The sequence below is a fragment of the Antechinus flavipes genome, chromosome 2, assembly GCF_016432865.1.
Source record: "Antechinus flavipes isolate AdamAnt ecotype Samford, QLD, Australia chromosome 2, AdamAnt_v2, whole genome shotgun sequence".
Lineage (NCBI taxonomy): Eukaryota > Metazoa > Chordata > Mammalia > Dasyuromorphia > Dasyuridae > Antechinus > Antechinus flavipes.
Window position 1 is genome coordinate 396,733,445 of NC_067399.1, and position 20,135 is coordinate 396,753,579.

Consider the following 20,135-nt stretch of genomic DNA (forward strand, 5'->3'; position numbering starts at 1 on the left):
GGGAGATAGATTGCAGACATGACCCTCGGCAATGGGGTATATGTTAGGTACTGTAGAAAGGATGTTTGGAGTGTACTAGGCTGTGGAAAAGGGAGCAATGCGTGAAAAGACTAAAAAGGTAGGTTGGAGCCAGGTGTCAGAGGGCTAGAGATAAGAGAGAACCACTAGAGTTTGTTATATTTATGTAGGATATATACAAAATAAATACATAGTGATCTGGGGAGGTAAACTGATTGGAACAATCTGTAAGGAGCTCTTGGAAGACATGTCACTTGAGTTGAGATGTTAAGGGAGGTAGTAGTTCCAAGAGGCAGAGGTAAGAAGGAAGAATATTCCAGGCATAGAAATTCCTTCACCACTGTAAAGGCATGTAGGTCCATATATAGTAAATATAGTTCCTGGATAGTAACCAGCAAGGAGCTCTGTGGAATGTGACGGGAGATATTGTATAATCAGCCTAGAGAGATGGACTGAAGCCAGATTGTGAAAATATTCTCGCCTCCACCTGGGGGAGCAAGCAGCAGTAGATTGTGAAAACCTTTATATCTGAATTAAGTTATTACTTTAATAAATCAGTGTTTGTTTATTTAACCAATACCTGGCTATTTAAAATACTTTTAAAGAATTTTAGATACTTCAAATTCTGCTCTCCCTAATGCTCCTTTGTTTTTGAATCATTTCCATCTAAAGAGAAGTTATTTCATAAGCTAAAACAAACAGATTCCCCAAAGCACTGAGTGTGCCATCTTTCATATTGAATTTACAATACAAAATTTATTGTCTATTATTTTCACATTTTAAAATGTAAGATTAAAATATTGTGGGCATTAATATATTTTCTGAGAACTTCAATATACAAACTTGGAGATTGCATTTATTTTGGTTATTGATTGTAATGATAGATGTTTTAGAGGTGAGGATGCAAATGAGATAGCTGTAAAAAGTGCTTTGTAAATTCAAAGAACTTAATAGAGATATTATGCAATTTACTTAAAAACAGTAATAATTAAGAATTTTGAGATATGCTGATTCTATAGTAAAGTATACATATGCATGAGATACACACACACACACATACATAAAATAAAACATTTTTGTTAAGTAGATTTAATAGAATCTTAGAGTTGTAAGGAACTTAATAGGACATCAAATACTAATCCAGTTCGCTCTTCTTTGTCTTTTCTTTGCATATCTTCCAATGCCAGAATAATCTTAAGACCCCTAACAACTAGTCTTTAACTTGTCGTTCAACTTTAAAGTGATTGGGACCTCCATGTTAATTCTATTTGCTAACAAGTTATTTCTTATATATAGTATATATATATACTATACTATACTAATCAAGACCTATATATATGTATATATATATAGGTCTTGATTAGTGCAAAAATTGAATTCCCAAAGTGATCTTATTTGAATTTGTACTATATATTCCATTGGACTAGAACGTTATAATTTATTATCTATCTCTTTGCAGTTGCCATCCATTGTTAAATTTTTTCCCCTTTAGAACGATATTAGAATACTAGAATAAATTTCTCCATTTCTGCATAGGAAATTTCAAGACATTTGAAGATAACAATTTACCCTACTTCTTCAGAAAATTCAGAAAAAAAAGTCCTCATATGAATCACTCCTTACTCCTTTTTATTCTTTCAGCACATGCTTTAAATTTTATGAGATGATTCAAGAAAAAACTTAGAAAAGCATTCATTTTATTTTATTTTTTATGATGGCTTTTTATTTTTCAAAATTCATGCAAAGTTAGTTTTCAACATTCATCCTTGCAAAACCTTGTGTTCCAAGTTTTTCTCCCTTCTTCCCCCTACTCCCTAGCAGCAAGTAATCCAATATAGATTACAATAGTTCTAAACATATTTCCATATTTATCATGCTGGACAAGGAATATCAAATCAAAAAGGGAAAAAAATTTGAGAGAAAAAAACAAGCAAGCAAACAACAACAAAGGTGAAAATGATGCTGTGATTCACATTCAGTCCCATAGTCCTCTCTTTGAATGAAGATGACTCCATCACAAGTCTATTGGAATTGGCCTGAATCACCTCATTGTTGAAAAGAGCCATGTCCATCACAGTTGATCATCACATAATCTTGTTGCTTTGTACAATGATCTCCTGGTTCTGCTCACTTCACTCAGCATCAGTTCATGCAAGTCTCTCCAGGCCTTTCTGAAATCATCTTGCTGATCATTTCTTATAGAACATTGGATCAGTTTACAACTCCACTATCAAACTATCAGTGTCCCAGTTTTCCCACATTCCCAGCCTTTATCATTATCAAAAAGCATTCACTTTAACAAAAGATAAAAATAAGTTCACAAGCTGTAGAATGTGGTTGTATTAAAGAGATAATGATGGAGAGGGAAGAACCAAGAACCTTTTGGAAAGTGATTTTTAGGATTAGGAATTGTGTTTCCTTAAGTGAATTTGGAGAGATCTCTGTAGGTCTTCCTCTATTTAAATAAGACCAGATGAATTTGAGACCTGGACTAAGAAAGTGGACTAAAAGCTGAAAAGAATTGGATTCTGGGAGGAAGAAACCAATAAAATATATGAGTTAAGAATTATTGGGATTGTAGAAAGAAGACAGACCTTAAAACCTTTTCCCCAAAATCTTTGTCTGTTACTTTTACCTTAATTTCAAGAGGTTAGAAATACTCCTCTTTTTTCACAAGCTATCCTGAAACCATGTAAGACAAAATTTCTTCTCAAGTTGGGACTGGCATTTGGTTGGCCCTCTGTCTTCCTGCAATTCCTACTAAAACCAGGGACCTAGTGACTCTGCAAATCTTGCTTTCACGTTCTTCAGATTAAGCCTGCTTGTCTCTTCTTGAAATGTTATAAGTTTGCCACTAGTTTGCATTTTTTATAGTTTGAATCAAATCCAAGATGATGGATTTTCCCCCCAGGAGTTCATAATATTTAGATAAGTCATGATTCCAAAGAAGAATGCAAAGGATTTTAGAAGTTGTAAGATACCTTAGCTACTTTTTTTTTTTTTTTTTTTTTGATTCTGACTTGTTTTAATCACAAGATGCAATCAAGCTGGAGGTACTTCTTACAACTAGACATTCAGTTTTCAATTCTATATTTGCAAAGCAAGTCAACAGCATTTGATCATTCGTTTTGATCATTACTAGATATATTATCTAATAAGCTAAATAATTTCCTAAGTGTAAGATTTTTTTTTTTTTTTGTATAGATTACAGTTTTTCTGGACCTTCTCAGCTAGGTCTATGTGATTCCTGCTGTCTTGATAGGAGTTTGCTTATATATGCAAAATGAAAATTTTTCCATGTTTTAAATACCTTTCTAAAAGTCAATTCTTCATTGCTTTGTTCACAGAATGCTAAGTCATCAGAGAAAACAAATCTATATTTAAAAAATACTTTTTGAATATACTTTTGTATGAATCAATGGTGAAACATTATAAAGAACTCTAGACATTCTGAAATAAATTTCAGGGTTCATTAGAATATGATCTCTTTCTTAGCTCAGCTCAAGGGATTGAAAGAAGAGTCCATTCAGTTAAAAGTTTGGCCCCTGGAAAACAAGCTGAAAAATTTTCAATTCCAATATCCTGTGAGTCAAAATGTTCCCTGCTAAGGAGTGTTCAAAGGGCCCTTCAATTACTGTCATGAAGCAAACAGATTTATTTATAAATTGTGAAATAAAAAGTTGGGGAGAACTAACTGTTTTGCTTCCTTTCGTTACTTTCCTTCTCATTGTATAAGCATCGTCGGAATGTAACATAAAACTGTGTATTAATGGAGATTGAGTTAATTAGATACTGTTCTTAGCACAAAAAGAAATACTCTTAATTTTGTAATTTTTCTGTTTTAGTTTCAAAGGTCACTGGTTGTGTTGCATTGGAAGAATTTGTTTCTTTGCTTACTGATTCCTTCTGAGTCCTTCTCTCTGGATGCCCCATTTTCCTTTCCTTTTCTTTTCCTTAGTATTATTTTCAAGAGGAGAAATTTTATCTCTGGAAATTCCATATCCTCCCCCAATAGGAGCCAAGATACATGTTTCAGCTTTGTTCAGTACCTTACAAGTGGGCAGTTAGTGCATACATACACTGTCTTATCTGTGGAACTAGAAAAGAATAGGAAAGGCTCAATAAGTTTCCCAAAGGCTTGGGAACTTGGGAAAAATCTTTAAAGCATTCTTTAAATCCTTCTAACAGAAAGTAGTTAAAGGAAATAAAATTCAACAACCAAGTACTGTATATCAAGGCCTTTATCCAGGTACTAAAGATAGATAATAAGAAAAACAATTTTGCCTTTTAAAGAACTTACATTCTTCCGGATCAGGGGATGACTTGCCTTTCATGAAGGCTTCATAGAGTTGAGTAAATATAGTATAATTTGAGGAAGAAGGCACTAACAAGATCCCCTAACAAGGGGATCAGAAAGGGTTTTCATTTGAAAGTAGCACCTGAATTGAGTCTTTGTAGGAAACTAAAGGAAGGAAATTTTTCCCAAGTGGATTACCTACCTTGTAGGTTATCTATCCCCTGGGCTTTCTTTCCTCCATTAGTTACCAAGCTTCTGATTTCAGGACGAACCTGAACAGATCTTTCTCTGAGATGGTTATGTCTTTGTGGTTGATACTGTGTGTGTGTGTGTGTGTGTGTGTGTGTGTGTGAAAGAATCAGAGATAAAGGCAGACATATAGAGATAGAGACAGAAGAGGGAGACAGTTGATCTCTGCACATGAAATTATTTTTATTAATCTGTATTATCCTTGCTATGTTCACCATTAATAATAGCTAACAGAATTGATTATGAAGCCCCCTTTTTATGCAGTGAGGGAACTTAGTGATGTTTTCAATCAAGTCTAAGGAACTTGGTCTCGGTCCCCTTTTGACCTTCCTTCCTAATATATTCTATTTCTTTATAGCAAAAGATTGCTTAGACTGTAACAAAAAAATAACAAATATCAGTTATCTTTATTTGGAGGCAAAACCCTTATAAAAATACAGACAGCAAATAAAAACATTTTATATTGATTGAAAAACTCACGATGTAGCAGCGCCTACTGGCCAAACAGGGATGAGCAGGGAGGAGAGAGTGGAATAACTTAAGTTCGAAAGCATGACCAACAGGTACCTAAGCAAACAACAAATTCTGTGCAGGCAGATCAGTCCTATGGGGGCCAGTGAACCAGAAAATCTCCAAGCCCTCATTATATTCAGCTCAAGGTAGCTACAGCTTCCTTGCCACCAGCTCACTATTGTTGTGCACCCACTCCTGTTTCTCTCCTTCCCACAAAGAGCAAAATTCTCCAAGTTCCACTATCCCCTATGGTTTCCATCTCTGTGATCTTTTTTTTTTTCCTTTTAGCTTAGAAAAACTACACTTCCCATCAATCCTCTTGCAAATAATTGGCCTCAGATACATTGTTAATATGATAAACTCCATAGCATTTCTTCTTTTAAGAAACAGATTGGTTATATGGAATCTGGACTCAGAGGTATATGGCCATTTTAGTTTCAGCTTTGCCACTAACTAGAAAAGCTACTATAGACAAATTACCTAGTCTTACTGTCTCAATTCATCAGTGAATCAGATATCAGATATCTGCCCTATAGAACTGTACTAGGAAAAAACCTACTTAAAATGATCAGTATTGCTCATTGTTTGGGGATGGTTTTGGATATGATACCAAGATTGTTTTATTCAATGTCAATTTGGAAGCATTAAAAAAAAATTGAATAATAGCTTTTTATTTTCAAAATATTTGCAAAGTTAGTTTTCATCATTCACCCTTGCATAACCTTGTATTCCAGTTTTTTCTCCCTCTCTTCCCTCATCCCCTTCCCTAAAAGTAAATAACTTAATATTTGTTAAACATGTACAATTCTTCTATACATACTTCCACATTTATGCTGCACAAGAAAAATCAGATCAAAAAGGAAAAAAGAAAAAACCCAAAAAGTAAGCAAAGAACAACAAAAAAGCAAAACAAAACTATGTTGTGATACATTCAATCCCAATAGTTCTCTTTCTGAATGCCTGTATTCACCTCATTGTTGAAAAGAGACACATCCATCAGAATTGATCATCATATAATCTTGTAGCTGTATATAATGGTCTCTTGGTTCTGCTCATTTCACTTATCATCAGTTCATATAACTCTCCCCAGGCCTTTCTGAAATCATCCTGCTGGTTGTTTCTTACAGAACAATAATATTCCATAACATTCATATATCACAACTTATTCAGCCGGTCTTCAGCTGATGGCAATTCACTCAGTTTCCAGTTTCTTGACACTACAAAAAGGGCTCCTACAAACATTTTTGCACATATGAATCCCTTTCTCTCCTTTTTGATCTCTTTGGGATACAGGCCCAGTAGAAAAACTGCTGGATAAAAAGGTATGCACATTTTGATAGCCCTTTGGGCATAGTTCCAAATTGTATTCCAAAATCTTTGGATCAGTTCACAACTCCACCAACAATGTATTAGTCTCCCAGTTTTCTCACATTCTCTCCAACATTTATCATTATCTTTTCCTGTCATATTAGCCAATCTGAAAAATGTGTAGTGGCCTGTTTTAATTTGTATTTCTCTGATAAATAATGATTTAGAGCACTTTTTCATGTGACTGGAAATGGTTTTAATTTCTTCATCTGAAAATTGTTCATATCCTTTGACAATTTATCAATTGGAGAATGCCTTGTATTCTTATAAGTTTGAATCCATTATCTATATATTTTAGAAATGAGGCCTTTATCAGAACTCTTGGATGGTAAGATTTTCCCCAGTTTTCTGCTTCCCCAGAAGCATTTTTTAAGCACTTGCTATGTGCCAAAGAGTTGTGGTAAAAACTGGAGAAAGAAATACAAAGAATAAAGCAATCTGTATTTGTAAGAAATTTACAATCAATCCAATGGGGGAGACAAAAAGTATATATAAAAATAAATGCAGTATAAGTGTAAAAAGAATAAATAACAGATAGTTTAGGAAGGAAGTTGCTAGCATTTGTGGGGATCAGTAAAGGTTTCATATAGAAGATGGTGTTTGAGTTGTGTCTTAAAGGAATAGTAGTTTTTATCCACTTTTCTTTTTCATATAGACCATGTAGTTTCTTCTCTTCCTTTATTAAAAGGTAGGACAGTAGAACTGGAAGCTTAAAGTGACAAGGGGGTTGTGGAATGCTAGTGAGAGAGTTAAAATAACCTCCTTTTTCTAAAGATTTGTCAGGGAAAGGAAAAAGACGATTTGGTTGCTTGATTTTTTAAATAAATAGAGCTGAGTATTAGTCATAAGGGAGAGAACCAGCATAACGAAGGAAGAATTGATATTGTGAGTTTTTATTTGCTTAACCTCAGAATATCATAGTTATTTTGTTGAAGAATTGGTGCTTTAAATTTTATAATTTTTTTCATAAAATTTTTTATAACTCTACAGTTATCTATTTTTCCTTCAACTTAATTTTTTTTTCCAGGACTAATAAAAGCAAATGAAGTTACCTCCTATTTTATAGAGAAAAAGGCAAAAACTTCATTTAAGATTAGAGGATTAATTTTCATTAACTATGAAATCCACTAGGTGGCACAGTAACTTCACACATGTTTCAAACATTCAACTCAAAAAAGTTCCGCTCAAAAAAAGTGTCACCAATGTATCCAGAGAACAAACTCTAATTAAATTGTTTACATTCTTTGTGGAAGAAAAGTGTGAATATGCCTTTGATTCTCTTCCCTCCTGTATGTGAGCATATGAAGAAATTTGGATAGTCTTCCTACCCTCTTTTCATACATTTTTCACTTTAAGAAATAACAACCCCAAAACTATATCCAATGGCAAAGTGAAAAACTTTATTGAAGAAAAAGAAGATAAGCCCTAAAATTGTCATTTTACAAGAGAGACCAACAAATATGACTTTTTGCAGAAACTATGTATTTTGAGGACATCTTGTTCACTTATGTGTCTAATAGATTTGCTTTATTAATTGAAATTATTGTGAATATAGGGCTATATAAATGTGAGTTGTTCTCCCTTGCCCAAAAACTAGTTTCTCTTTTTAATTAGATCTCAGAATCTAGAAAGAGTAGAGAGCATCCTTCTACCTCACAGGATTGATCATAGTTACATAGCTGTAAATTGTTTATCATAGAGCTGGGCACATACTAGGCTCTATGTAAATCCTTGTTTCTTCCCTTCACCTTACCATTTTATATAGGAAAATATGGAAACCCAGAGATTAAAAAAGCTCACAGAAAGCTCATTTAGCTATTCACTTAAACCCAGCATATCTTTACTAGAGAGGGCTGAGCCAGGATCTTCCTGGCTTTGAGACTAGATTTTTATTCACCATGCCATGCGGCTTTTTATATGAAATATATACTAAAAATAAATACTAGGTAATATTTAGGGGATGATCTTGGCATCTGGGGGAATCAGGAAGGGACTTACATAGAATGTAATGCTTAAGATATTAACCTCTAAGGTCTAGCAGATAATTTGTTTGGGGAGACTAGACATATATGTTAAATAACAATGCTCTGTTACTATGATGGATCAGCCTACCTCAGCAATATGGGTAGTTAATAATATGTTGCAAATCTTTTTCCTTCTGTGTAGTTCTTGTCCTTTTCCTCTCACAAATAGTCCATAGAAAAATCTACCCACCCAGTAAACTGTTGGACTTCCTTTAGGCTTTTCATATTCTTTGTACACCACTGAAACACTTAAACTGCCCCATATGCCATCCTTGCTTCCATTATGTGATTGGCCCATCTTCCTTTTCTGACCACACATAAGGATCCCTGCAATTGCCTGTCACTTAGAAACCACATACTCACATTATCTTTGTTCTATTATATTTTTATTTTGTTAGATATTTCCCAATTTTAATTTAATCTGGTTTGGGCAGTCCTGGGAGTTGGGAGTGTGTTTGATATTTCCCTTCTGGATGACTCTTTTATGTTACTACTTGTATATTGGTCATTTCTGAGATAATATGTTAACAGCTCACCTGAGCCTTCCATGGATCTTTCCGTTATCCTTGGGGTCATTTAGAGTTTTGAGTCTTTAGAGTACTACAGTTCGTGTGTGTGTGTGTGTGTGTGTGTGTGTGTGTGTGTGTGTGTGTGTGTGTATAATTTTGCTCAAAGAATATCGTTTAGAAGATGGGTTTTTGTATTAGAGGATCATTTGCAATTGCTAACAGTGCTGCATCATTACCCAAATACCATCTAGACTGCTCTGTTCCTCAAATTCAGTATTGATATTCAGTCCAAATCATTGTCTATGTACAATATGTTCAAAATGTATCTACTATTCAGCTACATATTTGGTCATTCTTCTTCATATATTTAATTTTGCTTGTATAGCTTGTTAGATCATTTTCTTGTGAGTGGTGAGTAGTATTTTGGCCTTGATGCAATCAGTACAATATGAATAGCAAACATTAATATTTGGACAACTTTACCAATTACAGATTATTTTTCTTCCATTTACTAAATCTGTGATCCTAAGGAAGTCATTCAACCTCTGTCTACTTCACTTTCATCATATGTAATATGGAGAAAATAACAACACCTATTTTCCAGAGTTGTTATGAGAATAAGATGAGATAATGATTGTGCAGTACTTTATAAACCTTGATGCACAATGTAAAATTATTGTCATTACTCTGTGTGGAGTATACCCCATGACAAAGGCAAACACCTGTAATGAACTTATATTTTTCTGTTTTATGCTTCACTGTGTTGAAACAGATGGTTATTGAACAAAGTTATTTCTTTTGTTTTATCTTAATTTTGGATGACTAACATAAGTAAAGAGATTTATTGTTGGATAAGAGTTTTTAAAGAATGAATTCTGCTTTCCTAAGTCAAATTTTAAAAAATCATTCACAAAACAATGTTAGGAACATATCTTTTTAATTTTTTTATTCAATTGTGTGAGTTCCCAAAAATGTGCTCTATTGTAAAAAACAATCTGCAAGAGCCTATGTGTTGCTTTCATCTTTTTTTTTTTTTAATCAAACATTCCCTCAATGTATATTTAGATCATTCACAAAGTTTTACAGAGATAAGTAGACATGAGTCAGTAGTTTATAAGGTCCTCTTTTTCTCATTCTAACATTTTTTTTTTTGTTAAAAATTTTGAACTTTCAAAATGACAAATAAAATAAGCATTTCCACTTACTTTTTAAACACATAAAAAAATTAAAAATCTGAACTTATCAAATACCAAAACAATGAATATTCCTTTTACTATGTATCAGCTTATATAGCTTCCCATATTTTAAAAAAACTGTCCTTTTGTCATTTTTTTAATACAAAAATACTTAAATTGTTGTTGTTAATGTTGTTTCAATTGTGTCCAGCTCTTTGCTGCCCCATTTTCTCAAGTCTTTGTAACAATTATAATTTTCCTTCTTTTGGCCATTTTTGCCCTTCTAGCAAATATAAAATAGAATTTCAGAGTTTTAATTGTATTTTTCTAATTATTAATGAACTAATTCTTTTTTTCCCCAATTGATAGTTTGGGTTTCTTCTTTTGAGAACTATTTGGTCATATCCTTTGATGATCTACTGCAGAATGACTTTTGAATTTATACACATATACACATATGAATCAGTTCCTTACATATTTGGATATTAGATTTTTTTTTTTTCCCCTGAGGCAGTTGGGCTAAGTGACTTGCTTAGGGTCACACAGCTAGGAAGTGTGGGGATGGAAGGGGTGTAAGAAGAAGGAAGATTTCAAAGTTTGAAGGCGGGGGGTGGGGTGGGGTCTAGTTTGTGAAGGGCTTTGAATGCCAAATAGAGAAATTTGTATTTGATATTGGAGGTAATAGGGAGCTATTAGAATTTATTTTGTATGAAAATGTCATGGTTAGACCTGAGCTTTAGGAAAAATCATTGGCAGCTTAATGGAGGAGGGATTGGAATGAGAAGAGATTTGTGACATATAGACTAACCAGCACAAATTAAGCTGATGAATAATAGCAGCTGCCAATAGTTGTCAGATAACTACTCTGGAAGCATTTAGAGCTGCTTAAGATTATTTACAGTTGGAATTTTTCAATCATGCCCTCAAATAGTCTTATTTTCTATCAATTCTTTTGCCAGATCATTTATTCTTTAAGAATTGTTTGGATATTAGCTGATATCTTAGGTGTTCTCTTATAGGATAGATATTTATAATGTTATTGTGTATTTCTGTTTCTTATGTGAATTTTCATGAATTTATTTATACTATTTCATAGATACCTAGAAATCTCAGTTTCTTATTCAAAAAGTTGAATCAGTTTTTTAGTTAATTTGAATGAGATTTTATTGTTCCACTTTCATCCTCCCAATGGCAAGGAGGTACAACTGGCGAAGGACTTGGCAAAATGGTCTTTGGTACAACAGAATTGCAGTCACAATGGCAATGCAAGCAGTCTCTCCTTCCCCTTCCTTTTCCACTCCCCTGCCTCCACCCACCAAAATCGTCATTTCCTATACAACACATCAGGACTTGCACAAAGAGTGGGCGGGGCCATTCTTTCTCCAAGCTTATATATTAATAGAGTATGGTCCAATTACTATTTAGCCTCATGTGCTTGGGACCTCAGTACATCAACTCAAGCCTCAGCCCATTATAATTCCCCAACTGATGAGCATCCATTCAATTTCCAGTTCCTGGCTACTACAAAAAGGGCTGCCACAAACATTTTTGCACATATGTGTCCTTTTCCCTCTTTTATGATCTCTCTGTGATACAGATCCAATAGAGACAGTGCTAGAGCAAAGGATAAAGATTCAGTTTCTTTTTTCTCCCCTGAGGCAATTGGGGTTAAGTGACTTTCCCAGGGTCACACAGCTAGGAAGTGTTAAGTGTCTGAGGCAAGATTTGAACTCAGGTCCTCCTGACTTCAGGGCTGGTGCTCTAAACACTGTGCCACCTAGATGCCCCAAGATTCAGTTTCTTTAAACTGATAGCATTATTTGAAATTCCCTCTATAAACTGTTTTAAATTTTTCCTATGTTTTTTTTGCCACGAAAGTTGTAAATAAAGACCATCAAATGTTAAAAATTACCCAAAAACTATAAAAAGCATGGGAAAAAGTACACAGCCCTTCTTTATTTGTTGGTGACTGAGAAAGTGTGAGAGCATTATCTATTATCCAGGACCCTTGAGAGTATGCTATTGTATATCTGACATACAAAACTGATGAAATTCTTTGGCCATTAAATTTGTCCATGATCTTCTACAAACCCAAGATTGATAATAATCAAAGAACTTGGTCAGATTGAAGACCATTTATACAGGCCTTTTTCTGCTCCTCATATTTCTCCTGGAATTGTCAGACCCCAAACACTGCATCAACCATTCAGTATGTAGTAAATACTTAACAAATGCTTGTTTCTTTCCTTTCTAAGCAAAGTAGATGCAGTTCATAGGACCATAGGAATCTCAGAGACAATCTAATACATCTCCTTCATCTTAGAAATGAGAAAACATAGATCCTGGAAGGTTAACTCACTTGCCCAAGGACACATAGGTAGTAAGTGGCAGAGGCAGAATTTTAATTGAGCTCTTCTGACTCAGCAGGGCCAGAAGTGGAAAGACCTCTTATAATTGCAAGAAATATTGTGGCCATAGAAACCACAAGATTTAGCAAATGAATAGATATGTGTAATGAAAGAAAGGAACTGAGGAGGCTGTTGCATAGCTGGTAATTGAGAGCATAATGGGGCCTTAATAGAAATACAGAAATTTAGAAGAGTTTGGCAATGAATTCAGTTTAAGGCACGTTGAGTTTGACATGGTCATAGGACATTTGGTTTGAAATGTATAATGGGCAGTAGTTGATGCTGGCTTGGTAAGAGAGGTTATTAAGGATCTAGTATAGCTAGAAATCAAAACCAATTTCCCTAGATCCAAAAAAGATTGTGTCTGTCTTTGAAACAACTCTTGGAGGGGACTAATGATGTTATGGGATGATGTTTTGGCAAGTGTGAATTGCATTTGAGGCAGAGTTGTTCAGAGTTGTCAGCCCCGCTGTCTTTTCCAGGGTCATCAAAGTCCAGTGGCAAGACAAAGGTCATGATGACTGGTAATAACCTGGGATTTGGTGAATGACCCTGAATTTTGGAAGTCCCTCTAACATCCTCTGTCCTCCAGAATGAAAAAGCAAGAAAACAAAAAACAAAACTGTTGCAAACATGTATTGTCAAACTAAACAAATTCCAGCATTAATTATTAAAAATGTTTTAATTTGTTTATCATTTCTTATAGCACAATTGTATTCTTTACATTCATATGCCATAACTTGTCCAGCCATTCCTCAGTTGATGGATAACTTCTCGATTTCCAATTATTTTCTACCACAAAAAGAGCTGCTATAAATATTGTGTACACATGGGCTTTTATCGCTTTCTTTGATCTCTTTGGGATATATACTTAGTATTAATATCCCTGTACTCAAAGATCAAGCACACATTATAGCTTTTTGGGTATAGTTTTAGATTGTTTTCCAGAATAGCAGCACTATTTCAAAGTTCCACCAATAGTGTATTAATCTACCTGTTTTCTCATAGTTCTTCCAGAATTTGCTATTTTTTTTTTTTTTTGGTCAACTTTGCCAGTCTAATGGGTAAAAGATGAAATCTCAGAAGTGCTTTGATTTGAATTGCTCTGCTTATTAATTAGTGATACATAGAATTTTTCCATATAGTTATTTATAGTTTGGACTTTTTTATCTGAGAACTGCCTTTCCATATCTTTTGACCACTTACTGGTTGAGGAATTGTTCTTATTCTTATAAGTTTGTATTAACTCCCTATTTATTATAGTTATGAGACCTTTATGAGAAAAAGACATTCCTCTCCATCCCTCCCCCCATTTATCTACTTCTCTTCTAATTTTAACTGCATTGGTTTTGGTACAAATTTGGTTTGTACCCAAGTCTTTTTAACTTCATGTAATCAAAATTATTTTACCTTCAATGATCCTCTCCATCTCATTTAGTCATAAATTCTTCCTTTATTTATAGATCTGAGAGATAATTTGTTCCATGCTTCTCTTAAGTTGCTTATGATATCACCCTTTATGTCTAAACTATGTGCTGATTTTGACTTTATCTGGAATAGGTTGTGAAATGTTGATCTATGCTTAATTTCTGTCGACTATTCTTCAGTTTACCCAGCAATTTTTGTTGAATAGTAGGATATATTTCTTTGGAACAATATTTCTTGTCCAAAAAGCTTGCTTGGACCTTGTTTTATCAAACACTAGATTACCTATGGTCATTCACTTCCATGCATTGTGTATTTAATCTATTCTACTAATTTATCATTTCTTAACTAGTTCCAGATTGTTTTGATGATTCCTGCTTTGTAATATAGTTTTAAATCTGGTACTGGTAGGCCTCCTTCTTTCATATTTTTTTCACTGATTCCATTTTCCAGATGAATTTTGTTTTGTAATTTTAAGTGTAATTTCTCTTACTACTGCTTCATAATAACTCATTCTTATGGATTCATTAAAGAAGATTCACCTATTTCTAACTTTACCTTACCTTACAATGCAAACTATTGTCTAGTATCATTAAGTTTATTTAACAAAAAATTATTGAGTGTTTATTATGTGTATACATAGCTAGTAGTAAATGATAAAAAAGAAAGAGATAGCCTCTGGTCTCAGCACAATTTTTTTTATTAGTAGACTTAATTAATACATATTTATTAAAATTTTTAAAAATGAATGTCACAGGCCAGTATGAGATAAAATACATGAACACAACTTTAAAAAAAAAGAGAGAATTTCACAAGAGTAATGAGAGAGAAAAGTTTATAAACAAAAGATCTTACTTCCTCTTAGGAGAAAAACTATGTATACTTGAAGTCAGTAAGCTGAATTAGGTTTTATTGTACACTTTGGCCGCTGCTCAGTTATGATAGACAAATTTTCTTCAATAATTTGTCCAGTTTATTTGCTACAAATTACTAGGATTTCTTAGGCCCTGGTCTTTGCCACTGCTGTTCCTGCTGGTAGTTTGGAATGCACAGGATTTAATACAGTGCTTATGATCAAAGTGTGATTTTGCTTTGATGTCATCTCTTATCATCTTCTAGAAAGAAGAGGATGGCAATGATAAATTAGCCAGAAATGTCTGTAATCGAATTTCTGTCTTTCAAAATGTAACCGTCAAAAAGTATTAAGTTTGACCTACTGTAAAATTCTTGAATGCTGGTAAGAGATGCTCTATTAATTTGAAATCTTCCTCTCCTGGTTCATTTGTTACTGTGTAATAGTTCAGTGACATAGATCCCACAGTTTTTTATTAAATCTTACAATAGACATTGTAGAAGAATTTAATTTCATACCTTCAAAGAATAAAAGAGAGTTGTGTATACTGTATCACATGTAGAGTGCAGAAACAACTTGTGATTCTTAATTATCTCTTTTCAGAGAACTAACAGTTGTGGTGAGTTTTTTCTTCTCAAAAAGCAGCCAGGTGATAAAAGTTCAGATCTTTTATTATCCCAATATAGCCCGGTTAGCTTAGAGGCCTATCTCTCTGCTTGGTTCCAAGAGCTCTCTCCAAATGTCTTTAAATCCAAAGGTCTGGTCCTTCAGCCTCTGCCTCTGCTTTCTTCAGCCTCCAGCCAGCTCCAGTCTTCATGTCATTCCAGTGAAATCTCGACTTGTAGCGTCTTCCTCTCCAGAACTCTCCGACTGGCCCATTGGCCTATTTATGCTCCTTCCAGAGAGAGGGATTATGGGTAGTTCTACTTAGTACCTTGTTTCAGGTTCTGCCCAAAACATCTTTTTATAAGATTAGATCAACTCTAACTACTTAGCAGTTAGTAAGGATTCCAACATCTCCCCCTTTCTTTTGTTAGATGAAAACACCAAAGGGAATAGCAAATCTAATCAGGTTAGTGGGTTTCTGAAGGGGTACACATAAATCCATCAATATGGGCCAGAACTTTGTAACAGATATACATGGTATACATAAATCCATCAATATGGGAGGCATTATACATAATTTACAAAAGCACACAGCAATATAACACAGGCTAGTGGTAATGTAACAAATAACATGAATCAACATGAAAATTTAACTACTGCAAAAGTTTCATCAACAATCTTTCATCTCAAGAAATCCAGTGATTCTTGCAACTGCTTAAAATACATAAGCCCATAGTAATATAACACAGGCTAGTAGTAATGTAACAACATAAATCGACCTGAAAATTTACAAATGTCCATAAGTCCTAGAAATAGTCGATAAGGAATCCATTGTCCATTAGTTCATGCACCAGGAATCTAATAATTCCTGTAAGCTCTGAAGTACTGCAAAAAGTCTCATCAACAATTTTTCATCTCAGGGAATCCAGTGATTCTTGCTGGTTTTTCAGGAACTGAAAGCTGAAGATTTTAAAGTTCTTTTGACAGTCTCATTGTTAGCCATCTGATTCCTTTTCCACCTGTGGAAATATAAGCAGATCCTCTTCCCCAAGCAGTTAACCTATCTAATTATCTTCTGTTTACCACTTTTGGGATTTCTCCTCATCATCTGGTAATTACATTGGAGCTGTTTGCATTGGATATTGTCTTGTTGTCTTAAAAGGCCTGTATTCTTCCCAACTGTAATCCTGATTGCTTTTCTGTTGGTTGATGACATCAGAATCCTGAATTTCTAAAGTCTCTCTGGGTGTGACCTCAGCTGCTATCATGCCCCACCTGTCCTTTGATTGATACTTTAGAGCTGGGCCCTGCCTCTCATTCCTCTGGGTCAATATACATTTAGAGGCCCAATGAAAGCCTCGGTTACATTTTGGACATGGGGTTTTGGGTTTTCTCTCACCCTGTCTTCTCACTCTATCTCCATATCTACAATGAGCTCTCAAATGTCCAATTTTTCCGCACTGAAAACATCGACGAGTTTCTCTAGAATTCCTCTGCCAAGAAGGACCTTGTCTTTCCATGTTCATCATAGTCTGGGCATAATAAGCATTTGTGTCCACTGTGGCACAGCGTCTAATGATTTCTTCTAAAGGAGCATTTTTGTCTAGCCCCCATATAATTCTCTTGCAAATCTCATTGGCATTTTCCTTAGCCAAATGTCTAGTCATTATTTCTGTTGCTGCATTGTCTCCAATGGTTCTTATTACAGCTGTTTGTAAACGTCCCACAAAATCTGCAAAAGGTTCATTGGGACCTTGCTCTATTTTTGTGAAAACATTATTTCCATCTTTCTGTACAGGGAGAGAATTCCAAGCTTTTATTGCAGCCTTAGAAATTTGCTCATATACTGTTATGGGATAATAAATCTGTTCTGAACTCTCTGCATACTGACCTTCTCCAGTTAGTTGGTCAAAAGTAACTTGTACAATAGCTCCTGTTTGCCTATTGTGTTGGGCTTGAATCCTACATAATTCATGAAACTCTGAAAGCCACAATAAATTTTGTCCTGGTTCAAGACATGTTTTAGTGATGGATTTCCAGTCATTCGGGGTTAAGATTTCATAAGACAAATTATCCAGTAACATCTTCACATAAGATGATGTAGCCCCATAAAGAGTGCAACCCTTTTTCAAATCTTTAATTTTTTCCAAATTAAAAGGAGTGTATTTTCTCTCTTTTTGACCTGAAGAGTCAATCTTTTCAATCACAGGATATGCACTTATAAAATCAGATATATCTTCTCCTTCATTTTTTGCTTTAATTAATGCTTTTTCTAATCTTGTCAAATTCTGCTTTACAGGAGAAGCTGACTGTGTTTCTGCCTCTCTCCCTCCCCCTTGTTCCACCCAGGAAGGGTTAATTGCGGGGGGAGGGTCATGAGATGTGGAATCACCTAATTCCTCCTGCTGTGAAGTATCATACTCAGAATTGTAATTAACTCCATTCTCATCTGATTCGTCCTCCTTTTCACCTAGTAAAGTTGGCATTTCTTCCTCCTGTACTTTCCTTTTCATCATTCTATCACTTAAATAACTTCTTATAGCCAATTGTATTACATTATATGTATTAATTATTGAGTTAGGCCCATTTTTATCATAGAATTGACAAAGATCCTCTCCAACCAATTTCCATTCATTTAGATCTAATTCCTTATCAAGAGAGAAACAAGGACATATGTCCTTTACAGTTTGTAAAAGTTCAGTGATTTGCTGTAAACTTATAATTAAACCTTGGCTTTCCATAATTTTGACAATGCTCTCTAAACATTTTCCTTGAACAGAAACAGGCTGTTTTCTAAATATCTGTCCCATCTTAGGTGAAATTCTACTTTAACTCTTCTAACAAAATTTCTTTGTTGCACTCACCCTAATTTCTGGGTTGAAGAGTCTTTTCCACTGGATCAGGATCAGAGGCTTTTCCACTTGAATTAGGATCGTAGCTTTTCCACTGAAATCCACTGAGGGGTCTGTTAGTCCCACGTTCAGGGCGCCAAAATGTGGTGAGTTTTTTCTTCTCAAAAAGCAGCCAGGTGATAAAAGTTCAGATCTTTTATTATCCCAATATAGCCCGGTTAGCTTAGAGGCCTATCTCTCTGCTTGGTTCCAAGAGCTCTCTCCAAATGTCTTTAAATCCAAAGGTCTGGTCCTTCAGCCTCTGCCTCTGCTTTCTTCAGCCTCCAGCCAGCTCCAGTCTTCATGTCATTCCAGTGAAATCTCGACTTGTAGCGTCTTCCTCTCTCCGGAACTCTCCGACTGGCCCATTGGCCTATTTATGCTCCTTCCAGAGAGAGGGATTATGGGTAGTTCTACTTAGTACCTTGTTTCAGGTTCTGCCCAAAACATCTTTTTGTAAGATTAGATCAACTCTAACTACTTAGCAGTTAGTAAGGATTCCAACAAACAGTACTCAATTTCATACCCAGAGTATTTGGGAAATTTGAAGAAAAATGCTTAGAACTACGAAATGTCAATTCTCAACCTCATTAATGTATCCAAATAATTTATAATTTTAAAATGATTTTTATTTTATTTTGACAGAGGGAGATCAGTATGTCACAGATTTAGGTGTTTTTTTTTTTTTAAATTCTGTGTTAGTAAAACTAAAACAAATTTATATTCCATAAGTTTTAAAAGCAGGCAACTTGGGAAGCAGTTTATGAAAATGAGTTATGAAATTCCTTTTCCCCAAGGATAATCCTTGTATAGATAATAAGTTGAAGGTAATAATTATTATATATATATATATATGTTGTTTTTTGACTGATACTTTCATTTTTTCTAGTGCAGGATTGTAGAAATTAAGTTAATGCTATTATGGTAACAATAATAGCTGCAATGTATAGAATGCAATTTTAAAATTTCCTAACATTAGGACTCTTAAGGTAGAAATAATCAGTATTATTTTCCTTGTAGCTATTAGATAACTTGTTCATGTATTTCATCACAAAACTAGAATGTGATGGAGCCTAGGAGTGGAACATAGTGAACCCTAAAAGCTAATGCTTTCCCCACTGTGACAAGTTATCTTTCAGTCTGTCAGTTCATGGAATTTGAGCTGGCCTTAGACAAGTCATCTAGTTTATCTCTTTGCAGTTTTGAAGGAATATTTCCATAGTTTTACATAGTTTCCCCAAATAAAAATATTTCCCCAAAATTATAATGGATTGGGGTAGGATTGGTAAACTAGGAATCAGATAGGGAAGTAAAAGAAATAAAATGTGGAAATAAAAGTATGAGGAAAGACAAAATTATTACTCATAGGGTTCAAAGTTTAATGTGAGGTGGATTCCAAGTTTTATGACAATAAGAATAATTATAGATTATTCTTGCTTTTAGAATGGTGTTAGGAGAAAGTTAAATTAGAATACCTGGGGGAAAGGGAGGAAGTAAGTAGAAAGAGAGAGGGAGAGACATCTTGGATAAACATCTTGGATAAACACACAGAGGTAAAACATCAAAAAATCTCTATAGGGTAAAATGATATTGTTGAAATTAAAAAGATAAAACTTGATAATAACAAATACAAAGTTTTGCTTTTGGCCCAGATCATTGTACATAGCAACAACAAAATTATATGATGATCACTGATGGATGTGACTCTTCTCAACAGTGAGGTGATTCATACCAGTTCCAATGATCTTGTGATGGAGAAACCCATCTACCAAGAGGACTGTGGGAACTGAGGGTGGCTC